At 40.4% G+C, this 23,026-nt stretch overlaps 1 long non-coding RNA gene across 1 annotated transcript; it reads left to right on the top strand.

Annotated features, from left to right (window-relative positions):
* The first annotated feature begins 1,521 nt into the window (after positions 1-1,521).
* On the top strand, positions 1,522-21,503 carry LOC133657261 (uncharacterized). The gene is made up of 3 exons (XR_009827249.1): positions 1,522-1,583; positions 16,757-17,315; positions 20,271-21,503. It is a non-coding gene; the product is annotated as an uncharacterized LOC133657261 (long non-coding RNA).
* Positions 21,504-23,026: the final 1,523 nt, after the last annotated feature.

Here is a 23,026-nt window from a genome sequence, read left to right as displayed (position 1 = left end):
CTGCATTCTTTCGCTCGTGCTCCGCTGCCAACTCGCCACCCTCAACGACCATCCACAACCCCCTTCTCCTTCCCGACTGCTCCCTTTAACAGAGCGACAGGTGATCAGACAAACACTCTCAGCTGTGTCATCCACGCACCTGTCGTTAATCTCGAAGCCGGTCCAGGCACATCCCGCTTTGCTGCAGGTCCGCAGGCCACGCCCCTCACACATGGGTAACTTACACATCTGTGAAAGCGCCATTAATGCTGAAAGGGACATACAGGTTTTGGAGCAACATATGTTGCCATCCAAGCAACGTTACCATGGACGCCCCTGCTTATTTCAGCAAGACAATGCCAAGCCACGTGTTACATCAACGTGGCTTCATAGTAAAAGAGTGCGGGTACTAGACTGGCCTGCCTGTAGTCCAGACCTGTCTCCCATTGAAAATGTGTGGTGCATTATGAAGCCTAAAATACCACAACGGAGACTCCCGGACTGTTGAACAACTTAAGCTGTACATCAAGCAAGAATGGGAAAGAATTTTACCTGGAAAGCTTAAAAAAATATGTTTCCTCAGTTCCCAAACGTTTACTGAGTGTTGTTAAAAGGAAAGGCCATGTAACACAGTGGTGAACATGCCCTTTCTCAACTACTTTGGCACGTGTTGCAGCCATGAAATTCTAAGTTAATTATTATTTGCAAAAAAAAAATAAAGTTTATGAGTTTGAACATCAAATATCGTGTCTTTGTAGTGCATTCAATTGAATATGGGTTGAAAAGGATTTGCAAATCATTGTATTCCGTTTATATTTACATCTAACACAATTTCCCAACTCATATGGAAACGGGGTTTGTATAATATATACGAAATATAACAAATCCCAATTACCATGTACATTATTAAAGTATACATAACAGCTTATGACGATCTTTTGTTGTTGACATAAAACCACATCAAAAGTAGCGTGCCATGTTACATCAAGCTATCGCTAACGGCGTTGTAACGGACCTAAAAGTAATTAATTAGGTCACCCATTGCTAGTAAAAGTAACTAACACCGTTATTATATAATGCCGTTGTTATATAACGCCGTTATTACAAACAGTGGTTAAAGGCAAAACAAACTGTAGATTTTCAGTTGCCACGGTGAGGAAATAAACAGTCTGACGTTGAAAAAAAACTTACCAAAATATGCATAAGTAAATGTGGTAGTTTTGACAGTAGTACAATCTAACAACACATTCCCACAACACATTCTAAATCTAATCACACAATTATTTTGTCTTTGCCGATGATGATTTAATTTGATCAAAAACCTTCCACGGCCTAAAACATATCTGATGCCCTTTTAGGAAAAATAAAATCCCAGGCAAGAGTTTCACTGTCTTCCCACTCGATTGGCTCATCCACATACGACAGTTTTAGCTTTCATCAAACCAGAGCCTCTCTTTTGATCTCTTGATATTTGCACATGCTTTCAGTCATGTAATCGTTCATAACCAAGGACAGAAAAAAAAGTTTCCTAATCAGATTTCAGATCCAACTTGTGGGGATTTGCAGGACATATTTTAAACATCAAGCAGAGGAAGAATATTTTGGTGAGTTGTACCTGTTCCTTCTACCTATTTGACATATTAAATGATTGCAGTTATTGATTGCCTCGCAGCTTTAGAAGAATATTGCAAAGCCACAAATAAAACATTTCATGAAATATAAGGCAATAAATGAAAGTTGTCTACATCGGATCTAGACAGTTGCACTTAGATTAAGTTAAAGACACGATCTACAAGATCTATTTATTTACTGTCAAGCAGAGGCGACACATTATAATTGCAACATTACCAGTGGATCTTGGAGCACAGATATATACCCGTGCTTAGGGTGTCACTGTGATTGTAAATAAATAACGAGGTTGCAGGTATACATGCCGTTGCCTCTTCACGCACCATCACATTTTATCTTCTTACAGTTTAATCTTCTACTGTTTTGCCACCCATGCATTATATCTAATCGCATTTTGGAAAGATGCCTGACACTCGCCATAAAAGTGTTACTGTATCATCCAAATTTGAATAAAGAAGGTATTTTGTTGTGTTTACAGCACTTCTGGTTGTACTTAGCTACGGCTTTGGAGTAAAATACTTTATCGCCTGATGTGGAGCTACCACAGCCTCCAGCCCATATTTGTGTTTCTTTTTACAAATTTAAAAAGTTATTGGTATCTAATCCTATCTATAATTTAGAAGGGGTAGCATAACTTACATAAATATAAAAAACTCCCCCACGGTTGACCCAAACGGCTCTCAGTCACTACGTTTCCACTACTACAGTTTGTTTTTCTGTATTTTCACACCTACATGTCAAGTCCCAGTGTCCATGCACACTCTCTAAAGCAGACCTGGGAAAATAAGCTTTTCAATCTGGCCCGCCAGACATTCCCAAATAATTTTTTTCAGATCTTTAAGTTCGAAACTGTAGCTGCCATTATGATGTGCAGTGATGTTTTCAAATTATCGTAAGTCTTGAACTATTCAAAGTTTTTCAATGGTTGGAATCTGCGCTTTTGCATGATATACTATTTACTATGGTAATCTAAGTCACAGCAGCTCCGTGTGGGTGGGGAGCGTTTCCACAGAGTGTCAGCCTGAAATGCGGGTGTCAGGGACAGACGCGGAAAAATATTTTTACAACAAAGTTCTAAAACTTAGTGATATATCAGATATATCAGATTGTAGGTGGTTTTTTTTTTACCCTTCGCGTTCATATATCGCTGTGTTTGTTGCATTTTTGTTGCGTTTCGCTTGATTGTAAAATGTGTCGATCGAGAGGGTGTGTGAAGTTCATATGTTGCCAATATTCAGTGTTTTATCGTTCATAGTTAATATTGTAAATCCCACATTCTTTATTTTCATGTACATTCTGGGTGTCTGTTTAAAATTCCATTTCTTTTTTTAAGGCGGTCTGTCATATTGTTTTTAGCATTCAATCAGATATTATTGTGAGGTTTTGTATTAGTGTTCCTAAAAAAATAGATATACCGGCCCCCAGACACATTTTTTTCTCAAAATTTGGCCCCCGAGTCAAAATATTTGCCCAGGCCTTATCTAAAGCGACAATTGGTCAAACGGCATGTGCTTTTTCATACAGTGAGGGGCGCTTATTTTCTTTTAGCGCGGATACAATTATTTATTTTCTGGTTGACCTATGACGTCACACTAGGCGTCTGTGGCTCCTAACAAGTTAAAACACTAGTTCTGTTGTGACGTCTGCTGCAATATTGGCACAGATTAGAAATCTTACACCTCTAATGGCTATGCTGATGTACAATAGCAGACAGCGTCAATAAATCATCTCAAATTGCGCTACGAACTTGACGCTACCACCAATAATGTATCGGCGCAGATGCAGGTCTGAAGCAAAGAAAGACGGAATTTCGGAAGGAATTTTCGGACGGAGAATCATGGGAAGAAAACTTTGGAATATCTCGGAGTTCATTTATAAGCTGCCTGTAATTTGTTGATTATGATGACCAGACTTGAAAAAACAGGGCAAACATACTGAGCAAACATATTTTTATTTATTTATTAGGGCTGTCTTTGAATATAATAAATGCGATTAGGAGTGTGTTTCGACTACCAACTCTGCAGTCCAATCATCCAACAGTATTAAACCCTTCAATATCGTCATGTACAGCAGGTGAGTTGGGAGGATAGATTGATTGCGTTCATCATGTGTTCTTTAAATATTAGTGAAAGGTTCTTGTGTGCAGACAAATTGTTTTGAGAGTGTAAGAGATAATCAGTTTACAGTTACGGCAGTCACTTCAGCTTTCTTCCTGGTGTGAGGTTTCTAAAAAAAATTTGGTCGGGTTTTGGCTTCCCACATCTCTTACTCTCTAAAAAGTATTTGTTTGAAAACAAGAGTCTTTTATCAACATTGTTGAGAGGCTGTTTTACCTCAGGGCTCAAGGGGCTTGTTGGGACGTCATTGGTACTGACACCTAGTGACCAATCAGTATAAAGTACTAGATATCATCATAATCTGTTTATTTCGCTCTTAACAAAAACAAAACATGGCATATATTCGACTATTCATTGAGTTTGAGCAAAAGCTAACAAATCCGATTAGATTATGAAAATATGATTTGCCATATTATTTCTTTTGCATTATTTTATTTTAATTATTATTATTATTATTATTCCATTATAGAGGGCAAATAAGGAAGTGCTCCCTTCTAAAATAACAACTACTATCATAGCACATAGATTAGTTAAGAGGCAGACAGTTAAGTAATGAGAAATGTAATCCACATTCCTTTGAAGAACACAATGTCCAGGGCAAATCTAGCTAATCTCAAACACACAGTACTCAATGTCAGATCTTTAGGTAATACATTATTTTTAAATAATAAACACAGAAAATGCAGTTCTGATTAAAACCAGCCCATCTCACTTTAACTATGTGTTTGAGACACGACAAAACCTGAGGGGTGAGAGTGTTTGTGCCATATTCAGCAAGAAATATCCGCACCCATAAATTGTCATTAGGAGGTTTTGAGTGTGTGCCATTCAAAATGGAGATAAAAAAAAACATCCATACTTTATATCACTCACTACAAACCACCACATAATTCAAATTCATTTATTGATAGCTTTATGGAAATCCTTTCATTTTTGTGCACTGACTTTGAGTGTTTGATCATCAAAGGGGACTTAAAATGTAGATGTAGCCAATGACAGGGATGCTAAAGAACCCAGTGAAATGTTTGGTCTAATTCAGCATGCAAACGAGCCCACCCACAGCAGAGGCCACACTATTGATTTGATCCTTACTAAGTGTTTTGCTATTTCAAACGTGAATGTTATCGATGCTGCATTGTCAGATAATTTCTGTGTTTTCTTCGACTTGTCTGTTGACCCAAACCAACAGTTGGGTCTGTGGTTGTTCGGGGAAGACTCATAGCTGATAGCATACAGACACAGTTTGTGGGAATGATTATGTTTGAAAACACCCCGTATGCTTTCGTTGGTGATCTGTTGAACTCCTATACATCAAGTGTTGTAAATGTTTCGGACAGCATTGCTCCTGTCAAGGTTAGAATGGTTAAAAGTAGGCAAAAAGCGCCATGGAGAAACAAAGACTCTGTCTGGGCACAGAAAAGGGATGTGCTCCAGAGCCAAAACAGAAATGGTGCTAAAAGCCCCAAACTCATTATGAGATTTACAAGGAAAAGCTAATTTTGTTCAACCAGACTTTGCGTATAACAAGGGAAAAACATTTTTCTGAAATCATCACAAATTGTAGTAACAATTCTTGTGTCCTGTTTGCAACTGTAAACAGATTGAAAAACTCTTCAGTTTTACTTTTAGTAGAACCAATTTCTACATCAAAGTGCAATGAGTTTGCAATATTCTTTCATGATAAAGTTCAAGGCATTAAAAATACAATAATATCCTGGAAAATAAATAGCTACTCTGCAGCCAGCTAGTCAACTAGAGCTGGCACATTTCACTCCTGTCACTGACAAAACAGTTAAAGAAATCATGCACAATCTGAGTCCATCAATTTGCTACTTGGATGAGTAACCCACTAGATTTCTAAAATCTGCGCCGAGCTGTTTACCAACAACTATCTGTCTACTTACTGAACAACTATCATCCCATATCAAACCTGCCATTTTCGGGCAAAGTCCTAGAAAAAGTTGTATACCAACAACATGTTTAACAGTATGTTTGATACTTTCCAATCAGGCTTTAGGCCCACCACAGCACTGGAACAGCACTGATCAAGGTGACAAATGATATCCGCCTGAACCAAGATGGAGGAAATGTCTCAGTCTTGGTTCTGCTGGACCTGAGCGCTGCCTTTGACACAGTTGACCATAATATCTTAGTACAGAGGTTAGACAACTTGGTCAGAATATCTGGTTCTGCTCTTAACTGGTTCAAGTCCTATCTCGATCACAGGACATACTTTATTGTAATTAGTAACTGTGTCTCTGATCTAATAGCTATGATATGTGGGCTTCCTCAAGGGCTCGATTCCTATTGTTCAACTTGTACATGCTACCACTAGGTCAGCTAATACGCAGCTTCAATGTGTCCTACCACATTTATGCAGATGACACTCAGATCTACGTGTCACTGACGGCAGGTAAATGTCGGTCTGTTTATTCACTTTGTCGCTGCATCAAACAGATGAGTGTGTGGGATGCAAAACAATTTTCTTCAGCTCAACTCAGACAAAACTGAAATCATTGTCTTTGGCCCACAGAAGCATCCATCCATCCATCCATTTTCTACCGCTTATTCCCTTCGGGGTCGCGGGGGGCGCTGGAGACTATCTCAGCTACAATCGGGCAGAAGGCGGAGTACACCCTGGACAAGTCGCCACCTCATCGCAGGGCCAACACAGATAGACAGACAACATTCACACTCACATTCACACACTAGGGCCAATTTTAGTGTTGCCAATCAACCTATCCCCAGGTGCATGTCTTTGGAGGTGGGAGGAAGCCGGAGTACCCGGAGGGAAGCCACGCAGTCACGGGGAGGACATGCAAACTCCACACAGAAAGATCCCGAGCCCGGGATTGAACTCACGACTACTCAGGACCTTCGTTATGTGAGGCAGACGCACTAACCCCTCTGCCACCGTGCTGCCCTCCCACAGAAGCAATGATACAGTATTATTAGTCACCTTGAAACCCTCTCCCTGAAACCTAACAATCAGGTTAGAAATCGAGGGGTAATAGTAGACTCAGAGTTGAACTTTAACGGCCACATTAAGTCTATAACATCTTCAGTTTTTCACGACCTGGAAAAACTTTGCCAAAATCAGAAGAATAATGTCTAAATCAGACTTGGAAAGACTAATCCATGCCTTGGTCTCCAGCAGGTTAGACTACTGCATTGGCCTTCTCTAAGGACTCTCTAAACGAGCTGTAAAGCAGCTGCAGTACATCCACAATGCTGCTGCCTGAATCCTGACTAGAACCAGGAAATATGAACACATTAGTCCAGTCCAGGTCACTGCACTGGCTTCCTGTTGCTCAGAGAATAGACTTTAAAACACCTCTCCTTCTGACAAGTCATTTCTTGGTCTTGTGCCAAAAGTACATCTCTGACATTTTAGAGCCATGTGAATAATTTCAAGCTCTGAGAACCTCAGAGGGTGTTCTCCTGCTGGTGCCCACAGTCAGGACCAAACATGGTGAAACTGTGTTTCTTTTTTATGCTCCTGAAATCTGGAATAGTGTTCCTGTAGATGTGAGACAGGCCTTAACGTTGGCAATGTTCAAATCCAAGCTGAAAACTCTTACATTTGATTGTGCGTATGACAACTGAAAGTCTTTTATCTACAGTATTTCAATTACTTTGTTATTATTGTTTTTACAACTATTGTATTTTCTGATTTTAATTTGAATTATAATTTTATATATTTATTTTTTTTCCTTTTAATTTTCTTTTTAATTTGACTTGCCTATTTTAAACGTCTTTTAGAATTTTTTTTTTTTTACAAATTCAGGTTTACAACATAAGGCAATTTACCTATATCAACGGCATAATACATTCCCCCACGTATTCCCTTTTATTACACACAATTGTTTGAATAAAATAAAATCCAGAGCGCAAAATAACAAGCAAAAACTACTCTTAGTTCTCATTCAAATACTTTGGCTTTTTGCATCCTAAATCCATCCGGTATTTAATAACTTTTTCCAATACAACAATACAGTAGTACTTGAACCTGCGAGTTTCATTGGTTCTCGAAGCTCTTGACTCAAAACACTTGTATCTCAATTCAATGTTGCTCCCTGAAAGAAATTGAAATCAATTTAATGGGTGCTTGACCTCTAAAACTGAACAATTTCAACATCTAACATGCATTTAAAAAATAAAATACAAACTTTTAGATAAGAAATATTGTTTAGAAAAAACAATATTTCTTACAACTGTTCGGAGCCCCTAAAGCATGGATGGGCAAACTACGGCCCGGGGGCCACATCCGGCCCGTTGGTCTTTTTAATCCGGCCCGCCAAATATTACAACAAAATTAAGCAAAGATACGTTTGAGAATTGCCACAACAAAACTGATACTAGACTTTGACGCATTGGCAAAAAAAAGGGTTATCAACAATACTGCTCCCACTGAAAGTGAATGTAAGTGTTAACCCTGTAATACCATGTTTGTGTGTCTTTGTGGTTTTGATATGATATTGTTGAAAAGAGATGTATAGCCCATGTTTGGGAAGTCTACTCTTAGTTCCAACAGATATGATATGCTTTGAAATGCATCATGTGTTCGCCCGGCCCGTCTGTCAAAGTTCAAAGGCCCATGTGGCCCCTGAGCCAAAAAGTTTGCCCACCCCTGCCCTAAAGGGACATGAAGGGAAAAAAATGTTTTGCGAGATCTCGCAATACTTTTTGCGAGATCTCGCGATACTTTTTGCGAGATCTTGCAAAAGTTTTTTTTCCTATATCAGTGAACAGACACAGCGATGGTGAACCGGAAGTGAAACAGACAAAGCGATGGAGGAGCCTACCCATCATTCGTGGGAGAAGTTTATTGATTTATATTTTAGTATTGGCCTAACATATAAAGACATCAAATCGTATTATGGTCCCACAACAGAGCACAGATGATGGGTAGGCTCCCGCATGCTCCCGCTCCTCCATTGCTGTAGTCTGTTTTACTTCCGGTTCACTGACATAGGAAAAAAACCTTTTGCGAGATCTCGCAAAACGTCCATGTCCCTTTAGGGGCTCCGTACAACTGCAATAGTTTAATGCTAATTATTATTAGTAATGCAATAATATACAATGTTTACCTTGTAGAGTGGATGAATGCAGTCTCTCCTACGGGCTGCTTCTCTGTCGTTTATTGTTGTTCAGGTTGCACACTGACATCTTTGAGTGACGGACCGGAGGTCATAGTTGACCAGTGAGGAAGGGTATGCTAGATTGTTCAGTTTGTAGAGTCAGGAGTCAGAACAAACTGAAACACGTCGGGCATACAATTGGCAGCTTCTCTATATATTCATGAGTAAATGTCCTCCGGCAAGCTCCTGCTTCATTGTGGTGCGGACCGATGGTGCTAAACTCAGACTGCCTCGTGGTCGGTCATGTTTTTGTTGTGTTGTTTCTTTGATTCGACCGCTTTTCCTTGTCAGCGCTCTCTTTCGCACTCGTTTACTCCATCCCGGTGGTTTAAGTGCAGGAATGTATTGATCTCAAGCAGTGGGCTTTCTTTGTCACCCGGTAAGATCGGATGTTTTGGAGCTGCTCTAAGCTGGTTCATTCTGGCAATCACTACACCAACAAGCGGTGGGGAGGCTCGTAAACTCAAATGTATGGGGTACTTGTACAAACGTGTAAATTAAATAAAGCAAAATCAACAATGTACCAATCTGGACAACACAACAACAATAAGACATTTCTAAAAATAAATATAGAGGAGACCCGAAAGATATTGACATCCACACACTGATATCCATCCAATACGCATACTCTTGGTTATCGATAGTATCAATATTTGGATCGTTTGCCAAACTTTTTTCAGAAATCAAACTTAATGGGACTAGTTGGGTCTGGCTTCTCAGTCCGATATGAGCAATACAATTTCCAAAATTTTTTTAGTAACATCACTCTAAAAAAAACACCTTCCAATTGCTCCATTATGATTATCATACGTCTGCCTAGCATCTTCAAGGGGGTGAGTATCCATCCATCCATTTTCTACCACTTGTCCCTTTGGGCCTCGCTGGGGGTGCTGGAGCCTATCTCAGCTGCATTCAGGCGGTAGGCGGGGTACACCCTGGACAAGTCGCCACCTCATCACAGGGCCAACACAGGTAGACAGACAACATTCACACTCACATTCACACACTAGGGCAGACCTGGGCATTCTGCGGCCCACGGGCCGCATCCGGCCCTTTGTACGTTCCTGTCCGGCCCGCGTGAGGCCAATCATAAATTACAAAATACATTTAAAAAAGTATCTATCTCGAGTGTGCAATACAACGGTGCTGCTTTTGTTTTGAAAAGCGTTATTTGTATTACTTCCGTGTGGACATATGCTCGTGGCGCAGCGGCAATCACAAATTACAAAATCAATTTAAAAAATCATCTATGTCGTGCGTGCAATACAACTGTGCTGCTTTTATTTTGAAAAGTGTTATTTATTTGCGTATGTCCTGTGAGTGAAGGCGCACAGCAACAAGTGATGCACGGTTGTCCTCGATGCGCTAAAAAGAGAAAAGTTGATGACGAATGCCGTGTTTTAAAAAAGACATGGACTGCCAAGTATTTCTTTACAGAAATGAAAGGTAAAGCCGTGTGCTTAATTTGTGGTACACATGCTGCTGTGTTTAAAGAATATAGTGTAACGACCTGCTGAAGTTGATGTTGTTTTTCTTGAGTTGCGGAAGGAGTGAGGATAGACGTGCGTGTGGAAGGAACGAGATAAGTTGAGCTGTGTTAGTATAGCTTGCTCAATAAAAGTTTCAAAAGAGCGTCAGACTTGGTGTGCACTTCTTTTGGACGCTACAATTGGTGTCAGAAGTAAATCTTTGTGCATACTGCGCTGCTTAATTGTGTGCTCAGCCTGCTACGTCATCGGGAGGTACGTGCCACCATGTTTCCTGGCGACTTCGTCAAGATGGAACGGGAGGGAAAGGACATTGAGTGGGGACTTAAGGTGCCGGCAGCGACTGCAGATGTCGGTGTGAATCCAGGACGTGAGGAGCTCGCCGCAAAGCGAGAGAGAAAGGGAGGAAGGACAGAGGCAGCGTCTACAGGTGCAGCGCACGCTGCTTGGCATGGAAGAATTCCGCCCTCAATGAAGACTCCCAGGTTTGATGGCAAGGCGAACGGGTAGGCATTTCATCCCGCTTCTGACTCCAATTGTAGCGTCCAGAAGAAGTGCACACCAAGTCTGACGCTCTTTTTAAACTTTTATTGAGCAACCTATACTAACACAGCTCAACTTATCTCGTTCCTTCCACACGCACGTCTATCCTCACTCTTCATTTCCGCAACAGCAACGCTTCCTCCTTCTTTGCCAATCACCTTGCAGGCGTGCTACGTTCACAACAAAGAGGATGCAGGATAAAGTGACAGACATTTACATTTTTGCATGGTATTACACATCAGGAAGCGCTGTGTAAGAAAGTGTTACAAATAAAACCTTCAAAAGCCATGTGCTTTTGAATAAAGATAAGTTAGGTTAAATGAAAATATTATTATTATTATTATTTATCTTACGGTATATCAAAAATAATTTGAGCAAAATTTAATTGAAATATTGTCGTGCGGCCCTCAAGCAGTGCTCGGGTTGCTCATGCGGCCCCCGGTAAAAAATAATTGCCCACCCCTGCACTAGGGCCAATTTAGTGTTGCCAATCAACCTATCCCCAGGTGCATGTCTTTGGAGGTGGGAAGAAGCCAGAGTACCCGGAGGGAACCCACGCAGTCACGGGGAGAACATGCAAACTCCACACAGAAAGACCCCGAGCCCGGGGATCAAACCTAGGAGTCATTTTACTTTATTTGAGTTGTATTTAGTTTTATTATATAGTATTTAACATCTCTTTAGACTTACATGAGAGTGACAAAAGTTCAAATGTTACTTAAATAATGGCATGTACAATTTAAGGTCTTATATTAGTTTAATTCTACAAAAAAAAAAAATCACTTTACATGATTTACTGTGGGAGCTTTCACACATTGTCCACTGGATTTTTTTGTTGAATCACTGTGCATTTTGTCAACATGCTATTATCATACATGCAATGTGGCTAAAATTAATGTACAGTTAAAACTCAAAAACATTTGAATATCGTGCAAAGGTTTGTTTATTCCAGCAATTTAAATGCACAGAGTGAAACTAATACACAGCATAGGCTCATGACATGAAACTCAAATATACAGTAATACAAGCCTTCTTTTGATATAATTTAGATGTTATGGCTTAACATATATAAGTTTCACATTTGAAGTTGAATTAATGACTTGAATAAACGTTGGCCCAATATTCTTTTTTTTTTTAGTTTTACCTGTATTTACTCATTCTATACTAATAACTCACTTCTGTTACTTTCAGTCTTGTTATACGAATAACAATAAAGTTGCCTCCCAGCAGGCACAAGACATTGATGCAACATTGATTATACATACATGTCTTTTAAAACTGACTTTGAAACAAAGTTACAAATTACTGTAGCTGTATTTGTAATGTAAATTGAGACAACATTGATATCCAACGTTGGATCCACCTTGTTGGTTGGGAAATACCTAAACTTCAAAGATCAAATCAACGTCACATCCTGACATTGATTAAACCTCGTCAGAAAGCATGTTGTTTCAACATTGTATTTGTGTTGTAAACTATTGGTTGGTTAATGACCAAAGTTCAATGGTCAAATCATCATCAGAACCCAAACATTGATTAAACGTTGTCAAAAAGCTATTCTGTTGTTTGATACTTTACATTAGTTTTGGATGATACCACAAATTTGGGTATCAACCCGATACCAAGTAGTTACAGGATCATACATTGGTCATATTCAAAGTCCTCATGTGTCCAGGGACATATTTCCGGAGTTTATAAACATAATATACATTTAAAAAAAACAAAAGAAGATGTTGTGATTGGAAAAAATATCGATGTAATCATAGTAGTATCGACTAGATACACTACTGTACTTGGTATCATTACAGTGGATGTCAGGTGTAGATCCACCCATGGCATTTGTTTTCATTTTGGGGGCAGCGAACCGGTACTTTTCAGAGGCGGTATAGTACCGAATATGATTCATTAGTATCGCGGTACTACTACTAATACCGTACAACCCTATGAGGATCCTTTGTTTGTTTACGTACTAATAAAAGACAAGTTGTCTAGAATGATCATTATTTTTATTTAAGGACAAACTTGCAATAAGAAACATATGTTTAATGTGCCCTAAGATTTTTTTTGTTAAAATAAAGCCAATAATGCAATTTTTTTGTGGTCCCCTTTCTTTAGAAAAATACCGAAAATAATCGAAATACATTCTGGTACCGGTACCGGTACTAAAATATTGGTATCGGGACAACACTAATAGAGAGTGTGCAGTGCTTTCATTTGAACTCTCACCAGGCGAACACTTATTAAAACATTGGCCTTGAAGAATCCCTCAGAGCTGCTGTAACGTTTAAATCTTACAGAGCAGATCTAGGCCGTGTAACTTTGGAAATTTTGGTGCTAAAAGAGGATTCATGTTCAGTCAAACCTCACTTGTTTTTTTTTGAATGTGGCTATCAAAGGAATAAAGTGCGGTTCGGTGTACTTTAAAAAAAGAGCGTGTGCGGGGGTGACAGTTGAGGAAAGACAGATAGATCACCAGGCTCACCTCAGGGAGAGACTGCATTGTCGACTCAGTGAAAAGTGTCGCATGGTGGGGGAGCTTCTTTCTCTAAGAGCAGCCTGCAGCTAATGCACATTAGACGTTCGCCCTTTGCTTAGAACAAACTCTAGAGCAAGCACTGTGCTGAAACACTAAAAACCAGCATGCATGGAACAACTGGAGACAGTGGATGTCAGCAGGTGCTGCGCGCGAGTTGGCAAGTACTTGTACTTGTACCCAGATGTACATTTGTGTCTTGTGAACATTTCTTCTGAAAAGTGATTATTGTTACTCATTACCTTCCCAAAAAGGTAATTTACTACTAAAGGAATTGCTTCTTAGCAAATGCAATTATTTAGTAAAGCCATACCACAGTGAACTCTCATAGGCACTGATTTTATAGTTTAGCACCTCTCTGTGAGCAATTTTTACTTTCCACCCACAGTCTGAATGCTTCTATATATACGTATATAGTATAATATTTAAACAACACATTCAGAACATTACCTCCTTTTGCACAATTTTTTTTTCTTTCCTTCCTATGTTTTGCATATTTATAGACTGCCGCACTGATACTGGAGTTGCTTTTAATCTCATTGTACCTGTGTAAAGTGACAATAAAAGGCATTGGGATGGGAAAAATGCAGAGGACACATTTCACCACATCTAGTGTGTGTGTGACAATCATTGGTACTTTAATTTAATTAATTAATTCTATTCTATTCTATTGTATTACCAGGAAAAAGTTTTACTATTTTTTTACTATTTTGGGGTGGCACGGGGTGGTGGGTGGAGCAGCTGTACCAAAAACTTGAGGGTTGCAGGTTCGCTCCCCACCTCTTGCCATCCAAATCACTGCCGTTGTGGCCTTGGGCAGGACACTTCACCATTGCCCCCAGTGCCGCTCACACTAGTGAATGAATGATAAATGATGGGTGGTGGTCAGAGGGGCTTTAGGCGTGAACCGGCAGCCACGTTTCCGCCAGTCTACCCAGGACGGCTGTGGCTACAAATGTAGCTTACCACCACAAGGTGTGAAAGAATGATGGCTTCTCACTTCTTTGTGAAGCGCTTTGAGTGTCTAGAAAAGCGCTATATAAATCTAATCCATTATTATTATTATTATTTTGTTACCTTCTAAAAATAAGTACCCGAATCTACGTTTTTTGCCACCTTGTGATGCTGCCCGCCTCAGGTAAAAACACATACCGGAGGCGGTCCTAGCTAGATTTATGCCCTGGGCGAACCCATCCTTATCCCACAAAAAGAAGATTTACCCCAAAACCCCGCCACCAACACAACAATATTATATATTGTGTTATTTTATTATATCATCTTAAATACAGGGCAGAATGGTGGAACAGGGGTTAGTGCATGTGCCTCACCATATGAAGGTCCTGAGTTCAATCCCGGGATCGGGATCTTTCTGTGTGGAGTTTGTATGTTCTCCCCGTGACTGCGTGGGTTCCCTTCGGGTACTCCGGCTTCCTCCCACCTCCAAAGACATGCACCTGGGGATAGGTTGATTGGCAACACTAAATTGGCCCCAGTGTGTGAATGTGAGTGTGAATGTTGTCTGTCTATCTGTGTTGGCCCTGCGATGAGGTGGCGACTAGTCCAGGGTGTACCCCGCCTTCCGCTCGAATGCAGCTGAGATAGGCTCCAGCACCCCCCGTGACCCCGAAAGGGACAAGCGGTAGAAAATGGATGGATGGATGAATCTTAAATACAAAAAAGGTAACAAGAACAGAGAAAAAACTAGATAAATACATGAAACATAAATGATAAATAGTGTATAAACACCAATGTAAAGTGCACAAATCCTTCATCACAGCATCTAATAACCGTGCTTAAAAAAATCCATGAAAAAAGCTAACATTGAAAAAAACCACTCTATGATGCATAAAAAAGATTCCTGCAGTAAACTATTTTGTATTTTACATTTGAGGATTGTTTTGCATCATCCTAATAAGATCTGAACAGTTCCAGTTATAATAACATACCAGTTAACAGCAGATAATTAACATATTATAAGTTTAGTGCTCAGACTGTAGCAATATTTTCAACCGGTGTTTTTCACCCTCATGTGGGATCTGAGCCGAGGATGTTGTTGTGGCTTGTGCAGCCCTTTGAGACACTTGTGATTAAGGGCTATATAAATAAACGTTGATTGATTAACTAACAACAGGTGTGAAGTGCAATCTAAAACGTGACTTTTCTAGCCTTCTTTGATACAAAATGATCAATTAAATCATCATACAAAATCGCTTGTGCAACTGTGTGATTGATGCGCTCTGATCATAGCAAGTCCGGAGAGACGCTCCTGTGACATTGAGGCTCTCAGCTAGGTTTTAATAAGCTTCCCTGTTTCGCCCGTCAATCAGCCGGAGTCATATAGATAACTGCACAGACATTTTTTTTTCCATTTTTCACATAACCCTACTGGTTACATGTAAGGTATATGGGTATATTTTAATTTAAGAATTAAATACATTTTATTTGAAAGCAGTTTGTTTTGTGTGGATTCACTGGCCTGGGATCAGGTTATCCCCCACCACCTCCACCTTGTCAAGTTGCCTGTTGCCAAAAGCTGGCGACTTTCCAATCCTCTTGCTAAGTTTTTTTTTTGTCAACAGCTATCAGCGACAAATCTAGCGACTTTTACCAGTATTATTAAAGACTTTTTTGTGTTTTGGAAACTGAGGTGAAAGCACAAAGCCAATTGTGGCTCCCCGAGACGATAATTTTCGGACCCCACCTTAATATGAAAGTCTCATGTTAGTGCGGGCCGCAAGTTTTATATAAATGGCACTTTACAGCGTTCTTTGTGGAGCTCAACAAACCTACCAATCACGGTGGGGTATATGGCTTTCGGGGGTGGAACATCGCCTGGGCTTGATGCAAGCAGAGAAACATTTCTCAATGAGTGAAACCATGACAGCCCCACAGCATCCAGAGCCCCAAGGACCTCGAGGGCGATGTCATCCACCCCCGGGGCTCTGCCACCTGTCATGATCTGTTGCCCGGATCATGTTTTGTTTAGTTTTGGACTCCCTCAGTTCCTGTTTTTGAGCACACCTGGGTTTGTGTTTTAGTTGCCATGACTGCAGATCGTTTTGACCTGCCTCTGATTAGTGTTCGGGACGCTCACCTGCTCCTGGGCACTAATCAGAGAGCTACTTATTCTGTCTGTCTGGCTTCCTTATTTGTTTACATGCAAGTTACATCGTTTACCCTTTGGATCCCTGAGCTAAGCGCTGCCTTATGCTTTTCTTGTTAGATAATCCGTTAGCTCCCCGTGCTATAGGCACGCTTGGTTTGTTTGTTTGTTCCTGCCTGATTTATGGACATTAAACCATTTTCTTACCTGCACCTTGCCTCCAGAGTTTTCCGTCTGCATCCTGGGAGAACAATCCACGCAGTAAAATGCGACCCCGACGTGACACCACCGAGGAGCTTCTTAACTACCTCGCCAACTTCAGTCCCAGAAGTTGGAGAGCCCACTGCGGAGTCCCTAGGCACTGATTCCTCAATCGAAGATGTGTAGGTTAAATTGAGGAGGTCTTCGGAGTATTTCTTCCACCGATCCACAACATCCCCAGTCAACGTCAGCAGCACACCTTCCCCACTATACACGGTGTTGACTGTGGACTGCGTCCCCCTCCTGAGGCGGCGGATGGTGGTCCAAAATCGCTTCAAAGCTGTCCGGAAGTCGTTCTCCGTGGCTTTTCCAAACTCCTCCTATGTCCGAGTTTTTGCCTCTGCAACCGTCCAAGCCGTACACCGCTTGGCCTGTTGGTAACTGTCCGCTGCCTTCAGAGTCCCATGAGCCAAAAGGACCCGATAGGACTCCTTCTTCAGCTTGACGGCATCCAGCGGGACATTATACGTATATGTCGTGGCTTACTGTGGTGGATCCCAAAAAACCCAGAGGACAAGAGCGGTGAGTGCGACAAGTCTTTTATTGTCCAGATTGTCAATGATTCAAAAACCAAAAACTACGGTGCCAATAGAACAAAAAGGCAACTGCGAGTGTTACACAGCTCGAAAGATGGGCCAACTCTTTCGTTGTGCGACACATTTATTTTTCAGGATCAAGCTGCAAAACAATTAACACAGCGTTACAACCGGAGCTTGATGCATATGCTTCTTTTCATACCACGTACTGACAGACTTCTTCTACAAAATACAATGTCTGGAGTTGAACAATTTTACAAATATTCCAAAAATATATTTATGTATACACATACACATACATATATATACACAAAAACCCTTTTTACTATTTCTATCTACCTTAGAATCATGCTCTTAATCACCGTTTAATAATATATGTATTGTATTTATATGTATTCATTATATGTATTTATTGTATTTATTTGTGTCATCTTATCATTACCTGTACCTAATCTACTGTCCTATGTGCGACTGTAAATCTACTGCCTTAGCACACACTAACTGTAATTTAGCTTTGACACACCTATCTGGTGTGCTTATGATCAATACAACACTCAAAAGTTCGTTTAGCATGTCCTTGTAACATAAATGGCATTTAACATTTTATTTTCAAGTATCTCTGAGGAGTTATGTTGTGAACTTACTCTTAAACTAAAGCTAACTGTATTTTGCCTCGTCACCGTGGTTACCCTCGGACCAACGTCCGCCATCTTAGAAAATACCCTGAATGTGACTCGAATTTAACTCATAACATTCACAAAACAGACATTAGCTTAACATTGCTTACTCTAAAAGGTACAGAATAAATTCTACTACTGCGTGTATGTGTTATATGCAAACCAGCTTACCTGCAAAACAATTAACACAGCGTTACAACCGGAGCTTGATGCATATGCTTCTTTTCATACCACGTACTGACAGACTTCTTCTACGGCGCCAGCTACTGATACCAACGGCACCACGCGCCCTCTGCTGGTGTAACTGAATATCGCATGCTGCATAGAAATACATAGAAAACCTTGACATCACAAAAAAGTAGTCTATAAACAGTATTTAAATTGAGTTTTCTGACCTTAAAGAGTTTTTAATGGGGGGGCAACTATTTTAGTCAAATTAAATCACTTAGTGCCACACGAGAAAAGGCTCAGGCACTAAATCCCAAATCACGATGAACAGGAAAACAGAGGGGCTGTGTCTGTCGGCAATAACAGTCCCTGACAACCCAGACCAATTATAGGGTCACATCGTTATTTGTGGGTCATTATTTTGTATTTGCATCACACTAATATTTGCATTGCCTCACACGATGACCACTACATATATTTCTAATTGATTTCATTTGTCTTTTGTTACTACGTTTACAACAACAACAGCAGGGTGGCATTTCTGCTTCTGCACGGCAGATAACACTCTGGGTGCAGTCGCCTTTTTGCACTCGCTATCCCAGTACTTGTACCATCTACGAATGCCATGGTGTTTGTGTCATTACGAAATACATCAACATCTAGCGCAAAATCAAAGGAGACTGCTACCAGGCTATTATCCAGCACCGTGCAGCTGACCAGGAAAAAGTGGAAATGACGCATAATGCGGACATGACGTTCTCCGTGCATGGAGACGTTCTCCGTGCGTCGGCTAAACACGACTGTGGCACCAAGTGGTATTAAGATATATTCCACATACCCAAACATGTATTTAATTATTTTGTTATTAATTCCCAATTTGGTTTTGTATTTTTCGTCTTATTTTGTGTCAAAAAAAAAAAAAGAAGACATTTTTCAGCAAAGCTTTTCTTGTGGAATACCAGCCCCACCCAGACTCTGTCTCCAGTGGCCATTAGGTAAATAGAGTATAAGACCCCTGGTTTAGAGTATCCTTCTTTCCTCCAGTTGGTTCCCTGCCTCTTGAGTGCTGCATCACTATCCTGCCTCCAGGTGCTCTTAAGGCGCCCTCTGTTCCACTTCCTCAGGTCAGTTCCTTTCGTGTTGTGCTGGTTAAAGTTAAAGTCCCAACAATAGTCACACACACTAGGTGTGGTGAAATGATCCTCTGCATTTGACCCATCCCCTTGTTCACCCCCTGTGAGGTGAGGGGGGCAGTGAGCAGCGGCGGTGGCCGTGCTCGGGAATCACTTGGTGATTTAACCCCCAATTTCAACCCTTGATGCTGAGTGCCAAGCAGGGAAGCAATGGGTCCCATTTTTATAGTCTTTGGTATGAATCGGTTTGAACTCACAACCTTCCAGTCTCAGGGCCTGCTCAGTGGCCTTGTGGTTATACCTGCATTATCCTTTCCATCCTTACCCTTTCCATCCTTTGTAACTGAGCTACCGTGTGGAAGTTCCCCCTGTGGATCAATAAAGTTTGTCTAAGTCTAATCGAACAAGACTCCAAGTCTTTCAAATCATTTTTGATATGCTGGCATATTAAAATTTAAAAGATTGCAATCCAAATATTACATCATTCCCACATGAACCTCTAATCTGGCCGTGAGCAGGCCACACAAACTATATTTATATTGGGGATAATCAGAGTTATACCCACCTCTTCTAAAGTTTTAACTATCATTGCAGTGACTATATTTTCAAACAGGGTGCAACAGTAATTTATCTCCGGTCTCCTAGTCTGTTTTGGCCATGCACATCCATCTTCTTCTTCACCTTCTTCCTATGTCTGACCATTGTTTTTTTATTTCAGCCTGTGTGCGGTTCTCGAGCCCACAGTATTGGCAGGCGCACACACGCTATCCCACTTTTTCGTTCACTGGAAACATGAGAAAGAAGCACCTCTTTCTGACTCCTACTGATTGGGCAGAGTATGCAGATCTCATGCACATGGCTAATTTCAATATGATTTGCATATTTATATGGGGGCGCAAACATCTGCGGTCATTTCCTTGTTGATTGGGATGACAGTGTGCTGTTTTTCTTTCCTTTTTTTAGTGTGGTCTTCATTATCCAGTCTATGACCAGGAGCAACAGAAAGGTTGATACAAGGAATCGCTGATACACACCAGTCTTGACTTCAAAACTCTCCGACAGCTGGCCAGCATGTAAAACTGCTTTCTTGGTTGCTTTTTTTTAAATCAGGGTGATGATCTTCTCTCAGCAGTTTCCACAGATTCGCTCTATCCACAGAGCCAAAGGCTTTTTCATAATCAATGAAGTTCCTAAGTAAAGGAGGGTTCTATTGTTCTACATTGATGTGCAGGATGGCAACCTGGGCCGTACAAGATACCTTACTTTCAATCAATGAATCAATAAAAGTTTACTTATATAGCCCTAAATCCCGAATGTCTCAAAGGGCTGCACAAGCCACAAAGACATCCTCGGCTCAGATCCCACATCAGGGCAAGAAAAAAAAAACTCAACCCGATGGGATGACAATGAGAAACCTTGGAGAGGACCGCAGATGTGTGCAATGGACGTCGAGGGGATCTAGCATAATATTGTGAGAGTCCAGTCCATAGTGGATCTAACATAATACTGTGAGTCCAGTCCATAGTGGGGCCAGCAGGAGAGTAAATCTGCCTGCTGGTCTCAAAGTATGGGATCAACTGATTCACTTTTCCTGTTCTGTATGGTTCTGTTGAGAACTTTTCCTGGTATTGATATAAACAGGATTCCTCTGTAGTTGTTGCAGTTAGTGAATGCATGAGTGTATGTATGTACGTTTGTATAAATATTAGCTGCTTTTTTTTTTTTTTTTAACAAAATAATCTGCTGTTCTAAATGTGTCCACTGGATGTCACAATAGCAATTCTGTTAGGCAAGCAAACAATTTATACCGGGGACAAGCAAGAGGTACACAGTAAAGGGTGACTGTGGGTCCTCCTCCTCAACCCACATGAAACTTAAAACCTGCCGTTTTATGTCTTCTGCTTCGAACACATCATCATTTGGCACCCTCCTTGCCCTAAAATGTAAGTATGTCAAACACAAGAAAAGTCAACTTAACCCTTTTGAATAGTTCTTACCTCAGTTTCTTACGGTTTGTTGAGTTAGCACTGGATTGATACGTGGACATGACAAAAGGAGGTATTTGATACCTAAAAGAGTTTACATGTTGTGTTTTTTGTTCAGTCCCAGAAAGACTGTGACTTAAAGTTTCATCCTGGCTTTGTAGATACACTGAACCGAAGTCTAAACTCATTGTGTTTTTGAAGCTGCACCAATTTCCTCAGAATTTTCAACAAACTTGAAGTGTTTTGTCCAGAGAATTATTTGGGATTTGTACGTTTTCATAATGTGTTTGTTCTATTTTTGGCCAAAGTAAAACAAAAAATACAACCTGGAGTTGTCTTTACTTTTAAGTTATTATGCCATGGGAATAGATTTTCCTCCATGTGGCCCCTGAGCTAAAATGAGTTTGACACCCCTGCTGTAAAGCGTCATTTATTATTTGGAAAAGCGCTCTAATAATAAAATGTATTATTAGTTTATGATAATTTTTAATTTTAGTATATATTGTTTCCTGTTTTCTTAAAATGCTCTGGTGTGGAAAATTTTGCTAAAGTTGATCTGCTTGGAGGTTATTTTTATGGTGCCACAAAGTTTCTTTGGTGGGAGAAAATTCAAAATAATGATCTCACTGTCAAAGAGCATGAGAATAAGGTGCAATCTTATGGAATGTTGACAATGAAAACACAACCCAGATAAAATTAAAATAAATATTTTTCCCACAGATATAGTCTAAATTGGAAAATGTTTATAATGTGCATAATTGATGCAATTACGTGTTTGTTGTGAACATACTCTATGTGCTGGTCATTGTTAGCCTGTATAGAAGTCTTTTTGTGTGTGTTTTTCTAACCTTATTATTTACACATTAAGGATAATTTATAGAATTGTCCATATTGTAGTACACTCTTATTATAGAATATGAAACACATTGATCTTGAACACACTAAGTGCAAAAACAGTTAATAGGATTAGGTTGTGGCAATGTGAGTGTTATCATTTGTGGGAATGAATCTGAGCAGAATGATCACATTCTCAACATTTTCCTCTGCACACAACTTCCTTTGCTCACTGTTTATGCATTTATAACCCACAAGTTTTCTGCTTGGCTTTGCATTCACTGCTTGCATAACATTGTTGTCCCTGCCACAGCGCCCTGCTGCTGTCAGCAAAAACAAACAAACGGAAAACAATCTAAAAATGGGCAGAAAAACATTACAAAGCCTCAGCTGAGTGTATGAACATGATACACTTTTCCTTCTATAGCGGCGGTTCTCAAACTTATTTTTCCAAGAACCACCTCAGAAAACAATGACCAACATTAAAATACCGTAGCATAGTAGGCCTAAGTATACATTAAAAACAAGTTTTATTTAACATGTATATTTCATATTTTTTTTGGCCACTGTTTGTTCGGGAGGGGGAAAAGCTGAAGACAAGACCTTCAAATCCTGATCTAAGCCCGTTGAATGCAGCCAGGGACTGGCAGATGCGAGTCGACTTAGATCAGAGGCTAATTTTCCCCCCGGCGATCGCAACGACCACCCTGCGTCCAGACCTCGTCCTATGGTCTGAAACCTCCCATATTGTCTATATCATTGAACTGACAGTTCCGTGGGAGGATGCCATCGAAGAAGCATATGAACGCAAGAAGCTGCGGTACTCCAACCTTGCAGCTGAGGCACAGGACAGAGGCTGGAGGGTAAGGGTGCGCCCAGTGGAGGTGGGCTGTAGGGGCT

Source organism: Entelurus aequoreus, linkage group LG09 (assembly GCF_033978785.1).
Source record: "Entelurus aequoreus isolate RoL-2023_Sb linkage group LG09, RoL_Eaeq_v1.1, whole genome shotgun sequence".
In the NCBI taxonomy this organism is placed as follows: Eukaryota; Metazoa; Chordata; class Actinopteri; order Syngnathiformes; family Syngnathidae; genus Entelurus; species Entelurus aequoreus.
The sequence above is the reverse complement of the archived record's forward strand: the minus strand, read 5'-3'. Positions and strand labels throughout refer to the sequence as shown.